Below are 16,316 nucleotides of genomic sequence, written 5' to 3'. Positions count from 1 at the left end.
GAGGTGGTAATGCGGCCACGATATGAAGCGAAGTCAATTATTCCACTTATACTATGGATACCACATGCACCTCAAGACACTGTTGCGATGTTGTATTTGAAGGCATTTGTCAGGTTTTTGTCCTTAAAACACTCTTGTGTGTGGGACAAATTTCTTATGCATCTCATCCCAAGCCTCCGTTGCTAATTCCAAAACGTCATTTCAGAAATAGTAGCAGAGGCTTAAGACATTGATAGCAAACTAATACAGTTGGTAGTTATTAATGCAGTTAGAGAGAGAAAGAGAGAGAGAGAATAAGCATATGTGCGTCTGTGCGTCTCTCACGGCAGCAGTGTCTCTACTAATAACGAAACTATAAGTTTATCTACCTCAAGAACCGCACAGTTATTACCTCGCTGGTGAGAAATGTCAGATAGCTTTTAAGTTGCTAAACTATTTTACTGATTAATTCCTCCGAGCAGTGCTGACAAAACGTTTCTGTGCGAGTGTGTGTCCATACTATACAGTACGTGTGTACGTTTGAAAGAGAGAGAGTTTTCATCCTGTTGTTTACTATATTTATTTGCTTGGTCGGTGTTGTTGTGGGTTTTGTTTCTTTTGCGGTTGTAAGCTGTAGGACCTTTTGAAATAACTGAAATCATTTGGTGAAGTGATATAGAACTGTAATGCGGTCAAGACCTTCCTAGAACTACTTCAGCTGTGTGTTTCCCTGAAAATAATTGCACACCATAGAACGTTGGTCAATCAGATTCGAGCATTCAACAGCCACGTAGTATACAATAAAATTACATTAATATTTTAAAATTACAACATACGAAATGCATATAAATATTTGCCCACCAGAAAAATGTGATAACTTGCCTCTGATATTTATGAAAAGCACCATTGTTCTAAGAACACATTGCTTCATTGTACAGGTAATTTACTCTTGTCTGATTGTATGTCAGTTTGGTTTTATTTTGTTCACCTGTTACCCAACATATGATGATACTGGAATTTTAGTTTGGGGGACAGAATTCACAAAACAATAACTTAAGATTTGACATTTCTAATTTTTGAAATGCGTGTTTGAAATCATCATACAAAACAAAGTTAGAGAAAACACACATTTGTGTAATTGGACCTGTAGTTATAGTTATGCTACAGTTTATGTAAAGGAATAATTAGTTACCAAACACATTTGATTCTTCTTTAATGATTGAGAACTTACTAGTAACCTACTAATTATTATTATAATTTTCATCATTGGAAAAATATAAATCTCTCTTGAGTTTCATAATTAAAATCACTTTATAATACATAACACATACACATATAGGAAGATAGACATAAAATGCACTTTTATTCACTATGCACATAAAGGCAGTTATTACCTACAATGCATAAAAAAAAAAAAAAAAAAAAGTTAATATGTTATACTTCATGTTGTAAATATGCAGTGACAAAAGCAGATCTGATAATAATAAAAAAATAAAATAAAATAAAATATCATTGCAACCTCATCAATACAAAGTCATCAAGCGTTTAAAGTTGTGTTTGTGTATCTCAGGTGTCCATTCCGGTTGAATGTGCTGATTTCAGCCATTTCAATGCTCAGCCCATGAGCACATAATCATCTGAACAGTCCTCGCTGCTTTTGTGCTTGCTTATGTCTGTTGTGTTTTGAGGGAGCTTTACAACGGCATAATCACAATCGTTGTCCTCCAGATCTTGAATATGCCTTTCTGGATTGATGGTAGTGTGGTCAATAGAAGCATAGAGGACATCTTCTGTCTGTGGGTCAGAGAGATAACACACGCATGTAAATTATGCTGAGGAAGTATTTAAACTGGCATTTGAAAAACTTCCATTATCCATTGCATTAGTGTGTGATGAATGCCACAGCACTAATGTTTACTCTGTGTATAACAATGAGGAACTGTCAGAGAAACTGTGAACTTTTCTTATTATCTGTTTTAGTTTAATTTTTTTTTTTTATTCTAAAACTTTATTTGTTTGTTTGTTTGTTTGTTTCCCCACAACTTAAAAAACATATTTTTATCATATTATGTGGCCTAAAGGAGGATAATAAATCAGGGTGGTATCGCCTTGTGGTTAAAAAAAAAAAAATGTATACGATAATAATCTCTTCCCTGTCATTCTCCTATGCTGTTTACATTGTATTGACAGTGCAGGCTTCCAGGTTCTATGTCAGAACGCTCATTATTGGCCGACGCTGTTCACGTGAGCAACATGACGCATGCATGTGACGCTGACACAGGAGCCGGACAATAATCAGCATTCTGACGTAGAACCCGGAAGTCTGCACTGTCTATAACATGTGGACTTACATCACATGGACTTACCCACCGGGAAGTACCACATATGGAAAGAATTCTCTGCGATAGGTCCCTAAAAGGGGTAGTGGGAACTTTGGGCACGTAGCCTGGCTGGGGTCTCAAGATCACATGACAGTATGCCGGACTGAACTCAAGGCACGTTTCACTGACAGATAAATGCCTGCAGGTCCCCAACCCTCTTGATGGAGGTGAGCGTGGTCAGGGGCAATGAGAGGACCCTAAGCTCAACTGACTCCAGTGGCTCAAAAAGAGCTCTCTGTAGGCCTTGCAAGACCACACAGAGATCCCATGAGGGAATAAGGCATGGAAGGCCCCTCCTGGCGCCTCTGAGAAACCTGATGATCAGGCATTGGTCAGCAAGGTTCAGTGGCTATTAACATCCTTATAATGAGGTTTGTGTTAGGGAAAGAAGGAGGTGGGAACTGGCGAACTTTGAACATAAAACTTGAATCATCAAATTAACAAACAACAAAATGAAAGTAAAGAGGCAGCCCCTCATAGGCGACAGCTGCATATAAACATAAAAAAACAAAACATAAATGTCCCAGGCCTGGTTCTTTCTCATCCTACACTGTCGTCACTCCTCCTTTTATCCTTCCCAGAGCTCCTCCAAGTCACTCGAGACCGGTGTGGCACGCAGGTGATGCTCATTAGGACTCACGCCACCAGCCTCGCACCATTCCAATGGCTTTTGGCCCGCCCTGCTTGCCACATACCCCCATCGCCAATCACAGGCCACTCCTCCGTGGTGCCAGGCAGAGAGTACTCAAGTCACTCCAGCTTACCGCCTCGAGCATCCATGGCAGCAGGTTCTTCTCACTCAGTCCTGCTCAATGACACTGCGGATTTCCCACAGCGGTGAGGGCTCTTTAACAGCGCGATCCACATTTCTCTGAAGTCTCGGCACCAATGTAGCAATGTTAAAGGCTCAGGGAAGAAGGTGGCGGGATTTGGCAAGCGATCAACTTAAAACTTTAATCACAAAATAAACAAACAACAAAATTAAAGTAAAGTGACAACACCTCACAGACGACTGCCGCATATAAACATAACAAAATACAATGTCCCAGGCCTTCACTGTCATCACTCCTCTTTTTATCTTTCCGGAGCTCCTCCTTGGGACTCGAGACAGGTGTGGCACTCATTAGCACTTGCACCACCAGCCTCGTTCCGTTCCCACGGCTCTTGGCCCCGCCCTACTTGCCACAGTCCTCATTACATCAGCATCTGACACAGCGTCGAGTTCCTTCAAAATGGAATGCCTTAGGTTTACATATGTATGTAACCCTGTTTCTCTATGAAAGGAACAAGATGTTGCAATTTCACATTTGCTTTAGACACCGGGTTCCGTAGACACGTCCCCATACCGTCAGCATATGACCCAGTGTCTTGTTCCCTTGTCAGGAAACCGGGGTTACATAACCCTAAAATGATTTTTAATTTAAGAGGGTTTTGAAATAAATGTTTGAAATCACCATACAAAACACAGCCAGAGAAAAAACACATTTGTGTAATTGGACCTAAAGTTACTTAGATATAGCCCATGTGATGAGTGCCAGCCCTGCCTAAGTATGGTGTTGTTTCACTCAACTATGTTTTGGCTAGATACAACTTTGAATTGAGTAAAATATAAGTACAATTTTATATTTTACATATTTTGTATGTACTTCTATTTATAAATGTAAGTTATTGTGCCTTGGAAGTTGGTCAGAAACCACCTTTCTTTTGGAAGTGCCTTCATCCAAAAACAGTTGTCAGTTACTGCAAATGACTGTCTGGGCAGTGAGACACCTTTGGCTTCAGTGCTAAATGTACTTTAATGCTTGAATAGGAAAAAATGCTTTTGAAAGTTAAAATAGCGTTTGAAACTTTCCAAGAAGTTAAGTGTGGCCATTTATATGTAATTTTACGCAATGTAAAATTACAGCACAAAATGAATGAATCATCTCATACAATTACATTGCAGAAGCATTATACAAAGGAGCATTACATACTGTAGGCTTGAGGTCAGTAGTCTTCTTTAATGAACCAGTACCCTAACTAATTGTACAGTGTACATTTTTCTAAAGTACTGTATTAGTTAATTTATGAATTTGACATGGCACTGAAGATTTCAATTGGGTTGATCCAGATATCCTTTTATCAACATTGTAAAATATGTAAATTTATAAATTTGACATTGAATGCACTGAAGATTTCTATTTGTTTAATTTCCTTTAAACGCTTGTACCAGCATCATAAATGTATCGTAAGTTTTACCTCAAGTCATTTGGCATACTTTCCCACTTTGACATACTTTCCCACCTGGATTCTATTTCTGTCTCACTGGTAGCATCATTTTGGAGAAACAGGAAAAACCATTGTGACTAAATGTTTATCGTTTGAATATTACATTTACAAGACTCATTCAGATCACCCTTCATGAAGCCCCAAAATGCAAAACAAGCCAACACATCATCAACCGTTTTTTGAGAAGGAACCAAAAATACCTGTAATGAAACTGACACAAGATCTAAACTAACACCCTCATGTTGTAACATGATGTTATCAGATGTGCAAATTCAGTACTACAGATATAAAAGGAAGGGCTATATACTGTATACATGTATATGAAATGAAAATGTAATTTTAATTGTACAGCTTAAATGTATTATTTTAGTTGAATTGCTTTTAACTACAGTAGCAAAGACAGAGAGAGAGAGAAAAAAAAAAGATTTAAGAGTCAAATAAGCAGCCTATTAAAGGATTAGTTCACTTTCAAATACTTTACTCAGTCTCAAGCCATCCTAGGTGTATATGACTTTCTTCTTTCTGATGAACACAATCGGAGATATATTAATAAATATTCTGATGCATCCGAGCTTTAAAATGGCAGTGAGCGGGATCAACAAGTATGAGCTGAAGAAAGTGTTTCCATCCACATTCATCCATCATAAACATACTCCTCACGGCTCCAGGGGGTAATAAAGGCCTTTTGAAGTGAAGCGATGCGTTTGTGTAAAACAAAAAAAATCCATATTTCACAAGTTATGAAGTAAAATATCTAGCTTTCGCTAGACCGCCTTCCGTATTGAACCCCGCTCACTGCCATTATAAAGCTTGGATGCGTCAGGATATTTATTAATATATCATCAATTGTGTTCATTAGAAAGAAGAAAGTCATGGCTTGAGGGTGAGTAAAGCTTGGGCTAATTTTTATTTGAAAGTGAACTAACCCTTTAAACTCCTATAAAACATTATGCCATTCTTACCCGTGTGCCTGCTGTTGTTTCTCTCTGATGGTCATTATCTTCTAGATAAAACATGCAAAGTACATGTCAAGAAACAGTCACTTCACAATGTAGCCATTCAGTGTACACAATGATTATCATAGCTGTCCTTCAAAGTACATTGTCACAAAACTGACAGTCAGCTACTGAAGTGCTGCATTTAGTGTGAACCACATGAACGTTGACATAAAACTGAAAGCATGTTTGCATCTCTACTAAAGGATTGACTAATCAAGTAAAAAGACACTTCCTTTTTAATGCATTAGCTGGAACATGCTATTTCAGAGTATATTAATTGATAAATTCTCTTACCAGCGCTTTCAGGTTTCTTCTTCCTGAGGATAAAAATATGTAAATTATGTAAAGTCGCATACACAATGCAATTTTCTGTTTCCAAAACATTTACATACACTTAGACTTTATAACATAAACATAGACTTTACAACATAATAAGCAATATATTTATTTTAGATTACTTACAAAGTTAATAATAATAATAAAACAGAACTCTCAGTAAATGATCAAGCTCTATAGATGCCCTACCTTCGCTTGCAGCTTAAATTTCCCATAGTTCCAACAAGCTCAATGTGGTTTGTCTGCCGCAGTATAAAAACTGAAGTTACAACCACAAATTGCAGACTGCCGAAATTGCCAGTGTAGTCTGAAACCAGAGTTTCCACCCCAATCAGAGAGAATAAGATGTGAGAGGACAGATGTAGTAAAACAAGAGAGGGATGAAGAGAGTGATTCAGTGTAAAGCGGTCAAACAGCCTGCTTGTATTTCGTTTGTATTTCCTGTGTTTTGTGGTTTTCATTTGCCTCTGAGTACATGCCATAAAGACACGCTTATTTTCATGTGTGCGCATTTACACCTCTATTAGTGGTGTTTCTGCTATCTTATATCTGTCTAATGTGTGTGTGTTATTTGTTATTCCACGACAGCTCTTCTGTAACTGCTGTATTATTTTATTATTTTCACTAATCTCCCATATGACATATGTATGCAAATAGCTGTCACTAGGAAAAACAAGCAATACAGTGTCTGATGTATTTTTTTTTTCTCATTTAGGTGAGTGGTTGGAAAACAAGTTCCCCAAAACTATCTATGAATTGTTGTTTATTCCTCTTTCATATATAGGCCTGTATATCAATGTATATAATGCTAACAACACAATTACTCATAGTGTCTTTGAATTAACAGCTATTATAGTTCCACCATGAAAAACATTACATCCTCAATGTGTGTTCAAAGATATGTTAGGTGTTTGGTTTCTGACAGTTGATGCTTGTTAGGCACAGGAAGTTGTGCATTTCCTTCGAGGCCACAAGGTAGATACAAATAAAACTCTCTAACCATGAACTACTTTGCATTATTATTTATAATTATTATTGACTTTCTTTTGCAATCTGCCTATATGTTTATGCCTTAAGCTCATATAATGCACATATAATGCTTTTTTTTTTTTTTTTTTTGATTTTGTGATCAGCATGAGATTCCATCAGATAAGCAGCAGACTCTTTCTTTGCACTGTCATCCTTAGCCCTGTAGGGGTCAGTATGAAAACACTCAAAGTTAAAAACATACAGTAGATGCAAACAGCCATTAAGGAGCCAAGCACAACGAAGGCATGATAAGTCATGCCAACATGGCTGAGAGCATCAGACCAACTGCCGAAATGAACAATTAAAGGCCTATTAAGATAATTTTTGGCAAAATAGTTGAAAAATCATTATCACACAGTCAATAAAAATGATTTAATCGTTTATCACTTTCGACCAATAGGAGGTGCTGTGACCAAATTAATGTGCTGTGGTCAGAGTGAGGTGACAATGACACATGCAAAGTTTGGTGTCAGTATGTCAAAGCATTGGAAAGATACAGCCTCAAGAGTCATTTCGGCATCATGCCTCAACTTTGTTGCTGTGGTATTTGAAAACGGTTTCATCTGTTGAAAATCATCTAATGAAATCCATAACTTTGTGCCGGCATGGTCTGAAGATGATACAATTCAATTTTGGTGAAAATTGGACAAACAGTCTAGGAGGATTTAGAAAAATTAGGTTTTCAAAGAAAAACAAAATGGCAGACAAGAAGTTCGTATCTGGCAAAATTTGTATCTATGTTCTCGGCATGACTTAAGGGATCTATTATGACCAGTTTTATTACAATAGGATAATTTATTCAAAAGTTATTAGCATTTTTAAACTTTTGCCCCAAAACTTTTTGAGTGCATGGTGCCGAAGACCCATACCGAATTTCGTAACAATACGCTAATGCGTTCATAAAATACAGCATTTTACGTTTTTTTGGGCAAACTGTTTAGAAGTTATAAGCAAAAATAATTATTTTTCATATCTCCAGACCAGTAGGTGGCTCTGGGCTGAAACGCAACACATAACCTCAGGTCATGCTTGTGATGGCATGTACCAAGTTTGGTCAGAATACGTTGAGGAGATAAAGCCTTACGTCTATTTTCGCAAGCACTATGTAAAATTTGTTCGCATGTTTTTCGGAAACGGTTTAACAAATCGACTTGAATACCATAACTTTTTGTCGGCATGGTCTGAAGATGATCTGGTTAAATTTTCATGAAAATCAGAGCAATGGCCTAGGAGGAGTTGAAGGAAAAATAATTTGGTTTCTAGCCCTTACGGTTCAAAAGTTATCATAAATATGAGTGCAAATTTGGACAGTTGGTGGCGCTAGAGGGATTGAGTTAGAGACTCCAAATTTGCTATGGTGACAGTTCAGACTGTCGTCTATCTGTGTGCCAAATTTCATAACTTTCCCGCAAGTGGTTCTATGGGCGGCCATAGACTCAAGAGTGGAAGAAGAAAAAGAAGAAGAATGCTAGTGTATACAATAGGTGCCTACACACCTTCGGTGCTTGACACCTAAAAAAAGAGTATACAAGTAAATGAGTACTAGTGATGACATATTTTTGTAGGCCAACCCAGAAGTTACAGTAGCATCATCCTGGTTCCCTCGACAAAAACCCAACAGGATTTTTTCCATTTTCCAGGCTTTTGGATTAGTGAAGTAAATAAGCTCTGTGACAAACAAAAGCTTATGATTTTTACATGTTTTGTTCATCATGATAATCTTCACAAATTAACACAACTTTCATGAATTTTGAAGCATAAATACATTTGGCAGAAATTAAAAGCTAAAGGCTAAAGGCTGTAAACTAACAACATCATGGTCATATGAGTTCAGTGTTAAGCTTCCAACAACTCTTTCAGTCTTTGTTTGAAAACATTTCCTTGTTCAAGTGCGAGATAAAAAACACAGTGATGCTTTGAAAGCGGACTAGTGAGGAAATGAGTTTACCTGTTCAGCTGATGGCATTTAATGTTCCCAACATCCTTTCTTTTTGCCACTTGTTGGCAACCACCTTTTACAAGACAAAGTTTCAAAAAGTCATAGGAGAGTATTACTGATGTATTTTATATTGTAGAATAAAATGTGGAAATATCACAAACCTTATTTGAAGCATTTAACCCTATTTTAAAAACTCACTGAAAACCAATGCTAACTTGTTTCCGGGTTTTGGCCTACAAAGCATACGTCATCCCTGCACCACTTTATACCACCTCAACTTTGTAGCACTTTCTGCCAGCAGGATGTTATAAAAGTAGAGCACACTTTTGTTGAACAGTCTAAGACAGCAAGTATTTGGCAACTTTATCCTTGACGTCAGACACGTTTCTTTATGGTGGATTTCAGCAGGGATGAAAAATTATCAGTGCATCATCTTCTTTACTCTCTTGCAGCTTACTTTGGGTGAGAGTTACACTCTTATGTATATTATTTTTTAAGTTGGGTTATGGTTAAACATTAAATATTGTTTTATGACAGCCTGTCAAACTGTTTTATGAAACAATTGCTGAATGTATCTCATAGGGTTTTTTTTTTTAGGGATCTTTATTCGGAGCACAAAGAATTATTATTTTTTTTTTTTTCTAAAATAGGATGCTGTTCAGTAGTACTAAATGTGATTATATGCTGTTTTTCATAGAAATCAACAATTTCAGTCTTCATAGGATAAAGAAGATGCATTTCACACATTATTTAGGATCAACAGTGTTTCAGGGGAACATTTGAATACAAAGACGTGGAGACACAGAGTTACAGAGTTGCATTTCTACTCTCTTAAAAATAAAGGTTATTTACTGGCATCTATGGTTCAATGAAAAACATCCACTTTCCATTGCACAAGAGGTTCTTTATAGTGGAAGAAGATTCTTTAGAATATAAAATGTTCTTCACACTAAGAAAAAATGTTTCTTTTAAGAACTTTTCACTGAAATCAATGATTAACTTGATCCTCTCTCTTGTTAAAGGTACACACAAATCCATACTGAAGGGACAGACTGTAATGCTTCCTCTCCCTGAATTTCCATTGAGGACCATTAATTCAATTGAATGGAAATACCACACAATCAACAAAACCATCCTGCTGGCCAAGATCAATCTAAATAAACAGAATTCAAAAATTTTCAGCAAGAGGACTGGGATGCAAATAATGAAGAATGGTACACTTCACATTGAAGATATAAAAGATGAAGACTCTGGGAACTACTCTTGCACCATCATTTTCAATGATCAAAAGATGCAGATAGAGCAAATTTTTCTTCAAGTACATGATGGTACCTTTGTTTTCTATCTTACAGATAACTCAAGGCCATTTCTCTAGATAATCAGACAATAGGATGATAGAGTAAATATCTCTGGCAGAAGCTAGTCAATAACAGTCAATACGTTGTTTTTTTTTTTTTTTTTTTTTTGTAATAATCATTTGTTTTCTCTGCCAAAGACTTGAAGACTGAACCTCCAAACAGCACACTGTACACCACAACATTGAAACCATCAGGTACCTTCTCATTCACTTCATTTAACGTGAACATTCAATTAAAGGCACATTCCACTCTTCATATAAGCCTTTTTCTGAAAGAAAATGTTGATTCAATCTTCCCACACTTTGCTCAGTCACCTACACATATAATAAGAAAGACTTTTAAAATGAGTGGCCATTATGCAAATGCAAAGCATTACTTCCTCATGAAGAATGAGTAAAACATTTTAAAGTGGTCATATTTTATCATTGATTGATTGATTGATTGATTGATTGAGTCATTCATTTCAAAGCCTGAATAACATTGTCACATTATTATAAAATAAACAGAACAGCAAAAGGTTATGTTTAGGAAGTATCTATCATATTCCCACCCCTTTGCCTCACAGTAACTATGAGAGTCATGTTTCTGATCACCCAACAGGCATTGTTAATATGACACTACAATGTACTGGACAATGCTGAATATTTACATACACCATACAGATTATTACAGTTCATGAACATTTTGTTTTCTTTCTTTTCCTTTCGCTGTAGAATCCAGCGTTTCTGGCAGAGCATTGATCACAATACTTGTGTGCTCAGCACTTGCAGTCATCTTAATTGTAGCCACTATTTTCGTCTTCAAATGCAGAAAAAAGAGTTGCTGCACTTCAGGTTAGTGTTACTGTATTTTATTATTTATCACTTGTATACTAAATCATAGGGGTACTTCAAATTAAAATGTTTTCAAAGCATCACTTACTTGCCCTCATGTTATACCAACCCTATTTATCTTTCTTTCCTCTTTTCCATTATAATGAATGTCAATGTGAACTAGTGTGATTATGCTCCAAAATGACAAAACTTCTACTATACAGAAATTTGGTCAATAATTCAATAGCTTCGTGTAAGGAATGGACTAAAATGTAACATTTTATCTAATGAAATTTTACACATTTTGTATGAATTTGGTTATGATTGAAATTGGGTGTCTAAACTATGATCTGTCCAGTGACATGAGGTCAAGCTAATGATTCAAGATGCTCAGATTCAGTGAAAATGGAGTGGGAAAAATGTTCCAATGTTGGTGTAGTTACTGTGTTGCCCTTGTAAGAGTCACGTGTGGGTGTAATAAAGCTTATGAAGGAGTGGAGAAACAAAAACATTCTTTAATAAATTAAAAACAAAACTCAGGAGATCGCAGGAGAATAACTTATCACAATCACATTAACATTGACGATACTGGACAAAGAACTGAACAAAACACAGGGCTTAAATACATGGGGAGTGTAATCAAGGATAAACAGAACAGGTGTGGGAACTGATTAACAACCAAGGAAACTAACTAGAGAACTAAGGGTACGTTTACATGACAACAATGCACTAAAAATTTAAAAGTTTTTCTTTGTACAGATGACAACATTATCAAAAAGATCCCCATTTACACGAATATGCGGAAATGACTAAAAACGCTGCATTACGCCATTGTGTAAATGAATGGCTAAAATGCATAAAGAGTTTTCCGTTTTTAGTTGAAAATGGTGTTGAATAAATGGCTTCTAAGGCAGGCAAAACAGGTACAGAACACAGTGAAACAAAACCAAAACTGACAAAACTAGGACAGTATTTATTTAAAAATGCATAATCAAAGTACATATAAAATGAAAAATAATCATTTGAAATGCCACAACCTAATCAGATTTTGTTTTGGCTCTGTTTTGCAGAAGAACACATCTATGCCAATAACACAATAATTCAAGGAAATAAAAGGTCACAGGTGGGCAGAAGGACGTCAGATAATAAAAATGGATAAAGGCCCCCTATAGCAAAGAGGTAAAAAACCATGATGATGCTGCAGCACATAAACTACCTCTTTTTGCCTTAGAAACAAATGTATAGAGCGCTGCAGTAATGACGCATTTCTGTAGGCTAAACTGGAAGTTACCATCACCCTGGTTCCCTCAACAAAAACCTATAGAGTTTATATAACTTTATTCTTTAATGAGAACACTTTTTTGGTTTATGGTTAAGTGATTGTTTTTTTTTTTTTTTTTCTTTTTCTTTTATTGTTGTTCTTGTGTTAAATGTAGATATTGTTGATAGTTCACCAATGAAATCTTTGCTTACCACTGAGGGTGAAATTAGTATTTCACTGAGGGTGTAGTATAAAATGTCAGAATGCATGACTACTTTTAAATTAACATCACAGAGAAACAAAATGGCGTATTTGTGGTATCTGTTAGCAACTATTTTTATAACTATTTATTATCTTACTTTTCTGTGGGTCCCACTTTAAGTGTCTTTAACTAATATGTACTAACAGTTAAATTCATCAATTTATACAATGCACTTATTGTGTACATATATGTTTTTACTTATATTATTAATACCTGCATGCAATTACATCTGTAATTAATTTCTGTAAATGAGCGTTCTCAAGAACCCCGGTAACCAGAGCGGCCAAGGTGTAATACTGGTGCTTAACAGGTATGAAGTGTATTTGAAATTATTATTATTATTATTATTATTATTATTGGTGGTGGTGAATCGATTTGGATGTGATGTACGTAATTTTGTTAATTTTGTATATGTATCATGTATATATACATATGTATAAATTTGTGTATTTGTAACAGAGTGCCACAGTTTTGATTTAATTTGTCTCATTATGTTGAGTTAATTGGTTGTATCATTTGGAGGTGCTTATTTTGAGGTGATTTGCCTTGTTCTTTCGATTATTTCGTATATTTTTATGCGCCCTTCCTGCATGAGAGTGAATGTTTGAAAGGGGTTTTAAAGAATCAATAACGAGAATATTTTTAAGAGATTGAAGCATCTTGTGGTGAATGTTCTCACCCACACAGCATGTAATTACATCTATAATTAAAGCTGCAAGCAGCGATGAAAGGGCCCTCGCACCCATGTCACTGCCACCCGGTGGCTTTAGGAAAACAGAGTACGGTGGGCGATATTCATTTAAGTATATAAATATAGGAGGACTATGTCAGTCATTTGTATTTTCCACACTTCCTGCTACCAGCTGGTGGCGCTATGACTATAACTACATTTTGGAATGTAGATGTCTTCAGGCCAGGGCCCTTATCAAACATGTGAAGTTTGAGGCAGATTGGACATTGTATGCTCGAGTTACAACAATTTCCTGTTTCATGACAATAATAGCATGCTTTAAAGGGTTAGTTCACCCAAAAATGAAAATAATGTAATTTATTACTCACCCTCATGTCGTTCTACACCTGTAAGACCTTCGTTCATCTGCGGAACACAAATTAAGATATTGTTGATGATATCCGATGGCCCAGTGAGGCCTGCATTCACAGCAATGTTACTGCACCTCTCAAGATCCATAAAGGTACTAAAAACATATTTGAAACAGTTCATGTGAGTTCAGTGGTTCTTTCTTAATATATTAAAGCGAGAAGAATACTTTTTGTGTGCCAAAAAAACCCCAAAATAACGACTTTTCAACAATATCTATATGGGCTGATTTCAAAACACTGCTTCAGAAGCTTTACAAATCGAATCAGTGAATCGGAGTGCCAAAGTCACGTGATTTCAGCAGTTTAGCCGTTTGATAGGAGATCCGAATCACTAATTTGAAACAAAAGATTCATAAAGCTCAGAAACTTCATGAAGCAGTGTTTTGAAATTGGCCCATATAGATATTGTTGAAAATTCATTATTTTGTTTTTTTGGCGCACAAAAAGTATTCTTATCGCTTTATAATATTAAGATAGAACCACTGAAGTCACATGAACTGTTTCCAATATGTTTTTAGTACCTTTATGAATCTTGAGAGGTGCAGTAACATTGCTGGTGAGGCCTCACTGAGCCATCGGATTTCATCAACAATATCTTAATTTGTGTTCTGAAGATGAACAAAGGTCTTATGGGTGTAGAACGACATGAGGGTGAGTAATAAATGACATTATTTTCATTTTTGGGTGAACTAACCCTTTAACACTCAGCTGAGTGTTGCTAGCATGTTTTAGAATGTTTGTAGCATGTTTAGCACTCAAATGCATTACTATTTAAACGCTATTACTATAACTAAATATTATCATGTAGATGTGTTCAGGGCAGGACTCTTCTCAAACATGTGAAGTTTGAGGCAGATTGGACATTGTATGCCTGAGTTACAACAGCTTTTTGTTTCGTGGCATAAACTGCATACATTAGCACTTAGCTAGGTGGATTTAATGTGTTTCTAGCATGTATGGTACTTCATGGCATATTTAAATGTGTTTCAGGGAGTGAATTACAGTGTAAAGCATGCCATTTCCTGTTGCCAGCAGGTGGCGCTATGACTAACTGAATATTTGCATATAGATGTATTCAGGCCAGGACTGTAATATAACGTGAAGTTTGGGGCAGATCGGACATTGTATGCCCGAGTTATAACAAATTCCTGTTTCATGGCAAAATATCAAACTTTGTCAGGCCGCCACAGACACGCCCTTCAGCGAAAACTCTAGATCTTTACAATTTAAAGGGGGGTATCACACACAGTTTCTGCCAATCTCATGTTAATCTTGAGTACATATAGAGTAACAATGCATCCTTCATATCTCCGAAAAGTCTTTAGTTTTGTCATATTTATAAAAGATAGATACACTAAACCGAGTCTTTCCAGAAAAAGCAGAGATCCCAGAGGCGTGTCTGCCGTCAGTGCCGCGGGCAGAGCTAAAGAGCACGTGCAGCTTCTGCGATGTCTGCTAGCTGCGACGTCATTATAAATACAAAGGGAACAAATATTAATTGTGAGCTGTAAAATACTGTAACGCGTTGATGGGCGTGCTATTGCTCTTGCTCTGAGTGATGTGTGTGCGCTCGTCTATCAGGGAGAAGTGCCTATACAAGGAATTCCGCCCTTTATTACGTGATAAAGGGCCATACTAGAAAAAAACCCTCCGAAACCTGTACCGAAACCGGAAGTAGTCACTTGGCACAGAAATACTCTGTCATTCGTCCAACTCATGTTTTGAAACTTTGGCCATGTTTAGCATGAGAATCCAACTCTTCAACAGTGTAAATAAGTCAGAATGCATGAAATAGCATTGCACCCCCCCTTTAACGTCGCCAAGGCCTTTAGATTAGACCAAATATGATGTTGATCTGATTACAGCTCTAGGAGGAGTTAAAGTACAACGTCTGGAAATGGCAAAAACTGCTAAAATTTTGCAGAGAAAATTCAAAATAGCTCACTTCCTGTTGTGTTTTCAGATTTTACACCCAGGGACTTTTTTGAGGGTATTGGGCTGTTACATGTGTCTACCAAATTTCATACCTGTACGTGAAACGCAGAGCAAAGGGCGCTTAATTGAAATTTTGTAGGTGGCGTTATCGAGCCATTTAGCCACAAATTCTGAAACCCATATCAGACATAAATTTTCACCACTTCTGACGCGTGTGCAAAGTTTCATGAGTTTTCAAACATGCTTAGGCCCTCAAAAATGTGATTCATTTCGGAGAAGAAGAATAATTGACCATCGGTGCTCGGGCCCTAATTACACTTACACTTTTGACCCTTCCCTTACAACCTTAACACACCCTTAAACATAACCATACCACCAAACCTGTCCCTAGCCTTACCCGTATCCCACCTCAATAACAGCACAAGTGTTTTGCAATACAAAATGAACACCTTAATAAATACATTGTATCTAACATTTTTTATTAGTACATAGTTAAAGACATACAATATAAAGTGTGACTGTTCTGTGTGGTGCTGCAAGCACTGTTTGTTATGTGTATGTGTATATATTTGAAGTTTGTTTGTTAGTTTTGATTTCCTACTTCATAAGTTGAAAGTTATCTTTGAAAATTTGCACATTTGATGTTTAGGTTTCCTC

General features: G+C 36.5%; 2 long non-coding RNA genes across 2 annotated transcripts; one reads left to right on the top strand and one right to left on the bottom strand.

The window, feature by feature from the left end:
• Positions 1-1,313: 1,313 nt before the first annotated feature.
• On the bottom strand, positions 1,314-9,153 carry LOC127518829 (uncharacterized). The gene is made up of 6 exons (XR_007931675.1): positions 9,092-9,153; positions 8,940-9,003; positions 6,152-8,659; positions 5,921-5,943; positions 5,591-5,631; positions 1,314-1,773 (listed from the first exon to the last, which is right to left on the bottom strand). It is a non-coding gene; the product is annotated as an uncharacterized LOC127518829 (long non-coding RNA).
• A 145-nt stretch (positions 9,154-9,298) lies between these two features.
• Positions 9,299-13,079, top strand: LOC127518831 (uncharacterized). Its single transcript, XR_007931679.1, has 4 exons — positions 9,299-10,258; positions 10,426-10,482; positions 11,002-11,121; positions 12,171-13,079. It is a non-coding gene; the product is annotated as an uncharacterized LOC127518831 (long non-coding RNA).
• Positions 13,080-16,316: the final 3,237 nt, after the last annotated feature.

Source organism: Ctenopharyngodon idella, chromosome 9 (assembly GCF_019924925.1).
Source record: "Ctenopharyngodon idella isolate HZGC_01 chromosome 9, HZGC01, whole genome shotgun sequence".
In the NCBI taxonomy this organism is placed as follows: Eukaryota; Metazoa; Chordata; class Actinopteri; order Cypriniformes; family Xenocyprididae; genus Ctenopharyngodon; species Ctenopharyngodon idella.
The sequence above is the reverse complement of the archived record's forward strand: the minus strand, read 5'-3'. Positions and strand labels throughout refer to the sequence as shown.